The 7,385-nt window shown below is 36.0% G+C and overlaps 1 long non-coding RNA gene across 1 annotated transcript in view; it reads left to right on the forward strand.

Moving 5' to 3' along the window:
* LOC128250754 (uncharacterized) overlaps positions 1-7,385 on the forward strand; it is a 296,412-nt gene that overhangs the window by 34,833 nt on the left and 254,194 nt on the right. The window lies entirely within an intron of this gene.

Here is a 7,385-nt window from a genome sequence, read left to right on the forward strand (position 1 = left end):
ATATATATATATATATATATATATATATATATATATATATTTATGTATGTATATATGAAATATGCACTGAAAAAAAAATCATTTGTGGTCATTTGTTTTTGAATTGGTTTAAATTGAACATGTCAAAGACGAAACAGTAGTTCTTTCTGTTCACTCTTTCCCAACCAATATTTTTAATGCAATACCCTGTTTGTATTTTAATTAGTTTTCTTTTTTAAATAATCAAAAAGAGATTTGGAGGGATATAATGAAATAAATTTTACATTATTAAGCTGGTAATCCCACCAAGATCAGCTTTGCTTTTGTTATAATGGAGTTGATAAAGTATAAATCAGGTGCTGTTGACGAAGTCAATGGGCAGTTAGTTAGTGGAGACATTAATGATTTGGAAGGAATGCTCTCTGGTTTTTGTTCAGGCTGTCAACACACTGAGTTCAAATTCTGCTAAGGTCAACTTTGATTTTTAATCTCTCATGGTTAATAAATAATCTTTCCAGTACTAGGTTAGCTTGACTTTCTTTCTCTGTGGCAGAAATCCAGCTGTGTTCATTCCTGGAAAGAGAGGGGTTTAACCAGATTTAAAATGCCCAAAATGTGCTTTATATTGTGACATAACCTCTATGGCACCTTGAAGAGTTGCAGGCTCAGGGAAGAAAGGAACCTGTCTCTTGAAATAATGATATAATGAACTTATTGTATACATTGCTCAGGTGCACACAATTCATCAGAAAAAGTAACCAAAACTGCATGAACAGTACATAGAATATACACAGTAAGTGAACAGTGAATGTCTCTCTACAGAGAAAAAAAAAAAACTTGGGTGTTGGCGAATTTCAGGAACATGAAAATTTTGAAGGATATAGTGTCTTGACAGCTAACAACTGATATGAGTAGTTAATACCATGCTTTAGCAATTCTGAGCATGAGAAAATGTTTCTGAAAGTCATGGGTGCTGTGTTGCTTTTTGATTTTGTAAGCATGTCTGTGTGGCATGAAAATTGCTTCCCAGCCACATTGTTTCGGATTGTGGCACCTTGGGCAAGTGTCTTTCACTATTGACTCGTGAGTGGATTTGGTAAACAGAAACTGAAAGAAGCTTGTCATATATAGATAGGTATATATCTATGTGTGTGTCTGTGTTAGCCCCCTCCCTTGCCATCACCGCTTGACAACAGGTGTTGGTGTCTTTGACGTCCCCATAACTTAACGGTTCAGCAAAAGAGAAATTATATTCTTTTCTAAGTGAAAATTTACGACAAAATTTTCACTTTTATATTTCGTAATGATTGATTATCTGACCTGCCCCACCATTGAGTTTTATATAAAAATAAAGCTAAAACATTCTTCTACATGCTTATATGATTTTTAACAAAACTTAGAATATGGCGCTCGAATGCATTGAACTGGAACAAAGGCTGCCTTTCAGCAGGCAAAAAAAGACAAAAACGGGACAAACTTTGAAAATGCATGAAAATACCAGGGTGTTCGAGGGACCCTGACATGATATGTAACCATCAGATTTTAAAACTATATGAGAAGAAAGTTCATACCCAAAGCTTTCAAATTATATATAATTCTCTATGGAAGATATTTATTTTCACATGAAAAGAATAAAGCAAAAAAAAACGTGTTTTTTTGTGTCCCACACTGTGGCTGTCTCCAATTTACGGCGTTCTATAGTGATACCTAATTAAAGCAATACATTGCTATATATTTGGTTCAAAATTCAACCTTGGTAAATAGTTTCAGGCTGTAGTCACTTATTAAATTAAGAGGTACTGTGAGTGAATAAAAGATAAATAATTTAATTTCATATATTTTTTACTTTTTTTCAATATCCCCCCCCCCCCCTCCACCCTTTATCTGTCTTGAGTCTGTTTCTATCTGCAAGCAGTGCAATTAACACCTTGAAAAGGCATTTAACTCTGTTTGCCCAAGGCTTTACGTTTAATAGAGAAAAATTGTTAATTAAAATTTTAATTGTGGTAGTGATGACTATAGTGGTGTGAATTTATTAAATTTTGTGAAAATTCTTTGAGATTTTATGTCAAGACAAACTCACAATGCTCTAGAGATTCTACCATAGATTTCAGTTCAGTGGATCTCAGTTAGTTTCATTAAAGATCATATCTTTCATGTCATCGTTCAAACCCAGGTCAGTGCTGATCAAGCAAGTATATGATCAGAAGCATTTTAACCATCACCATCCTGTAATTTTATTTCAGGACTATCTAATGTATCCTCATTTGTATTAATAAATTCTCTTTCTGAAGCAATTTTTGCTTCATTTAATGTTAAGATAGTAGTTGGGGTTGTCTACAAAATATATGTATGGTTCCTTTGATTTTTGGAAAATTGTATAATGGGTTCCACACCAAAATAAATTTTGGAACCAGTGCTAACTATTTATAAGTTTTTTGTAGATAAAAATAAAGACAAATACACACTGCTAACACAAAAGTCAGACACAATATTGACTTGTAAATCTTTAATATACTTGTTGATATACCATGGTTGCAAAATGAAATATTGGGTCCTTGCTAGCTATTGATGTTTAAGTCCTAACTGTATCACACTCAATAAGAAGCTTCACATTGATAACTCAATCTGCTAAAAATAGCCAAGTTTTCCTCAAATAACATTCTGAAAGAAAAGAAGGACACATTTTGGTAATGTAGTTCTGGATAGATAATTCTAATTTTGGCACAAGGTTAGCAGTTTTTTTAGAGGCTGAGGCAAATTGATTATATCAATCCCAATACTTGGCTGGTATTTTATTTTATTGACTGCAACAGGATGGACAGTAAAGTTGACCTTGGTGGCATCTGAACTCAGAATGGAAAGCCAGAAGAAATGTTGCTAAGAATTTTTTCTGGCACAATAACAATTCTTACTGTCTTAGTCTTGGATATATAGATAAGATGGATGATCAAGGCTGGGATGTCTTTGAATATAGACAAACTTAATCATAACTGAACAACAACAACAACAACAACAACAATAATGATATTTCCAGAGAAAAAAAAAAAAGTTATTTGAAAATTTCCATCAAAAATAAATAGACTAAAAGGTCAAGGCAAAATACAAAACAATCAACAAATTACTAAAACATTCAGATTCCATGACCCGGAGGGAGCTTTGATGTGGCTTTTAAGATGTCTGAGTATCAACATTTTGATTTTAACTTCATCTTTTAATCTATTTGATGGTTACAACATCACTTAAATGTTCTTTTATGGATTGTTGTTGTTTGCTCAGAGACACAGACAGTGAACAAAAGTTTATTTTAATGCTGTGTTTTATGGACATAATGGTTTCATTGTTTAAACTAAATATTCCTGTTCATAGCTGTTAAGTGATGTCATGCACTGTTCAGAGGTGGCAGGAAGTCATCATCATCAACCGTATGGGTTGGACTGTTTGACAGGATCCAACAAGTCACAAGACTGTATTAAGAACCAATGCCATCTTTTACATGGTTTCTATGGCTGGATGCCCTTCCTTATGCCAACCACTTTTTAGAGTCTACTGGTTGCATTTTCCCTGCTACCAGCTCCAGTGATGTCACCAAGTAACTTGCAAGACAAAAAGAAAAAGCTCCTTCAATTGAGTGTGGTGGTGGTGGGGGATGTATATGAGTGATCGAGAAGTGGCTTTATGCCAGGTTTTCAAATGTTCGAGTATGATAGCGGGATGAGTACAGGTTGTCTCACTATAGAAGAGATTCATGGCTACTCAGCATTTAGGGTGGTTGTGTGTAATTGGAAAGAAGATGGAGATTGTGGTACCGAGGTGCCAGAGTGAATGCTCAAGGTACAAGTGAGCACAAGAGAGAACCCAGAGAGTGGATCAGGGGGAAGAGAAAGTAGGTAATTTCATTAAGAGTGTAGAGAATGTGTTACAGCTGGCCAGAAATGGGGATGGAAGAGAATGTAGTGAGTGGTGAACAAAAGTGAAAATGTGATTGAGGAGAAATATTGATATGGAGAGAGAAGATTAGGTGAGAGGGATAGAAGTGGCTCAGGAAGGAGGATAGATTAGAAAGGAGAGGGATGATGTGCAAGGTGATGTACAGTGACAAAGATGGAGGTCAGAAGTACACAAGGGTGGCTGTAATAAATGGGGTGACAGTGGTGGGAGGTGGCATCAATGGTAGATATGAGAGGGTGTAGTGAATGAAAGCGGATATGAGAAGTGTTAAAGGTAAGGTGGCAAGCAGGTAGAATCGTTAGCAGGTTGGGTGAAATGCTTAGTGGCATTTCGTCCATCTTTATATTCTGTGTTCAAATTCTGCTGAGGCCGACTTAGCATTTCATCCTTTTGGGGTTGATAAAATAAGTACCAGTAGAGTACTGGGGTTGATGTAATTGACTTCACTACTCTGCCGAGCCATGTTGAGCCAGAGTGACAGAATTGACTCATCAAACCAGAATCATCTCAAGCTCAAATTCCTGGCCTCCACATGAGACAGTGGTTGGTGAAGAAAACATGCTGAGGCCTCGTTTTGTAGTAGACTGAACATGGGCAACCCAATCCAAAAAAGATGAGGTATGCCAGGTCTAAGATATAGTGCTGAAGAGAGAGGGAAATATAATTGAAGGTGCAGAAAAAGGATGATTGGTGAAAAATACTGTGGGTAGGAATGAGAGTGAGGGATGGATATTAATAGGAAGTGGTTCCAATGTGAGATGATAAGTGTTATTTAACCCGAGGTCATCTCTGAGCAAGCAAACTTATGTTCAAAAGTATTGTGTGTCTTCCCTGGACAGGGTTTCCCAACGTCTTTATATGACTGTTACGTATCAATAACTAGTAATTATAATTGTCTGAACATGTTGATTGCTTATAAATCAGCTGCTAAAAAGATATTTATGCATTTGTTGCTTTAATTCCATGTTAGTTCTAATTAGACTAACCATTAACTAAAAAACGTCCCAGTTATGACCAGCCTGTTTTATTTCCATGCATAGAGGACTACATTATTTACTGCATCCTTTTTTTTTTAAGATAATAGGTTGAGATTGAAGTGGTATTTAACTTCTGTTTCTGGCAGGACAAGTAACTATGTAGAGGAACCCTCATTGTGTTGTGTTTGTAAATTAATGTGACTGATGTGGCTGGGGGCACTTACTCTGCTTCTAAGTTGTGTGCCCAGTTGAATGTGTGCTTCATCTCTTATATCATTAACTGCTTATCACTTTAAACCAGAGATTAAATGATTTAATTTTTCCTGTTGTGTAGTATTTAGTGAATGTTGTGCTTGATCAGATATGAAACCAGCTAATCATGTTTAGAATGTGTCTTGAAAGAAACTTATGTTTGAATCAGCATTGAAACATCAAAAGTTCAAACATGACTTGTCTAAATGTTTCATCTGTAATAAAAGAGCCAGTAGATGCAGTGTGTTAGTGAATGAGTCAGTCTTTGACAATCAATCAAATGGTTTTTCTCACTATGCAGTCTAGTATGTTTATACATGTGTGTGTGTGTGTGTGTGTGTGTGGTAGCAGCAATGTTTTAGTTACTAAACCCCCTTCTCTTTCTTAGTTTAATGATGATGAGAAGATGCTTTCAATGAGATCAACACCAGTGATTGGCTGATATTTTATTCACCCTGCCAATTTTGTGTGGCTGGCCACATTCTCCATTCAGCTAATCAATGGTACTTGAAAACAGCCATGACTTGGGATCCACCTGTCGGCCACTGTAAAAGGGATAGGCTGAAAATCACTTGGTGGTAGGCATTTCTTGATTACTGACCTGAAGACAGTCAACATTATGTAGCATGAAGGAGTAAGAGAAGCAGCTGACCAAACAAGGGGAAGAAGCTTGCCATCCAATGTGCTGAAGATCATAAGAGGCTTAAGCCAAAAAAAAAAAGAAAAAAAGCTAGAAATGTGAAAGTATATTCAACCAGGAGTGTACATGTGAGTAACAGCAACAGTGGTCCCAGATAACTGAGCAATACTTCCATATGAGTCACATGAGTGTTTCATAGAAGATTGGCAATTGATCAGAGTGGAAATATATTTTGGTCCAGAAAACTCGATACTATCCCATCACCTCTTCATAACTATAATGGATAAAGGTGCTGCTATGCTACATATTTGGCATAACTTCTGAAGTTGGGTGTTTTTCCTAACGCCAACCACTTATCGTGAGTGAACTGGGAACGTTGTATCATAGCACCAGCACTAAAGAGCTTGTCTTCTCAGTCATACGTTGTTTCTATTCCTTCACCAAACACTTGGCAGTGTACTCTACCTTTTGTCATGATAACGGTGCAATCAATTACATCAGTTCCACTACTGGTCTGGTATTTTATTTCATTGAACACATAAAGAAGAGAGACACATAGTCAACCCTGCTTGGATTTGAACCTAGACTTTATATAGATAATGGTAAATATTGCATGGCATTTTAGCAGTTTCATTTCTAATACTTTTGATTATGATCTGTCTTGTTTATGCACTAATGTCTATTATGCCGCAGTGTCTTCTTTGCTCCTTCATTCCACAAAATGTTGACTGTGTTAGGGTCATCAGGAAATTCCTCCCACTAAGATCGTGAGATCATGGTTTCAATTCCTAGATGGGCTGATGTATTGTGTTCTCGAGCAAAACATTTCATCTCACATTGCTTTGCCATCACTTCAACATCTGATGTGTGGTACACAAAGCACCTACTCAGGAAACATTGAGTTGATGGAGAGAGTGATCTAATGTGCAGCACAAACATTTGACAACTATAAACAGTTCATTTGGGCAGGTCATTCGGCAAAAGCTGAATGCTTGTTCATTATCTTCAGTGGGAGAGTTTATCACACACACACACACACACACACACATACATATACTTACATGCATATATGTATACATGAATATATATACATGTATGTATGTATATCTCCATACATATATGTGCGTGTGTGTGTACGAGTGTACATAGCTGTATATAGAATATATATTTCCAGCTATGCATATATGCATACCTAATCACCCTCACAATACATTCATTCGAAGATATGCTTACTTATCTATATCTGTATCCATCCATTCATCTCTCTTTCTCTCTCTCTCTCTCTCTCTCTCTTTGTGTGTATGGGTGCATACAACCTCTGGATTTAATTATCACATTGTGAAAATGAATGACAAATCCAAAACAAAGAATCAGAAAAGTAATAAAGAAATTATGGAAAAAAAAAAAAAAAATTACAAATAAGTGAAAGACAACCAAATATGTTTTAAAGGTTTGGCTTTAAGTCTGTTTTCCTAATGTAATTAAATCCAACTTCGTATTGTAAAGGAAAAATATGACAGGGAATTAAGGAGTGGAAGGAAATAACTTGGTTTCTTGACTTTGTTTTGAAGTTGCTTGGATGTTTG

Source organism: Octopus bimaculoides, chromosome 25 (genome assembly GCF_001194135.2).
Source record: "Octopus bimaculoides isolate UCB-OBI-ISO-001 chromosome 25, ASM119413v2, whole genome shotgun sequence".
Taxonomy (NCBI): Eukaryota; Metazoa; Mollusca; class Cephalopoda; order Octopoda; family Octopodidae; genus Octopus; species Octopus bimaculoides.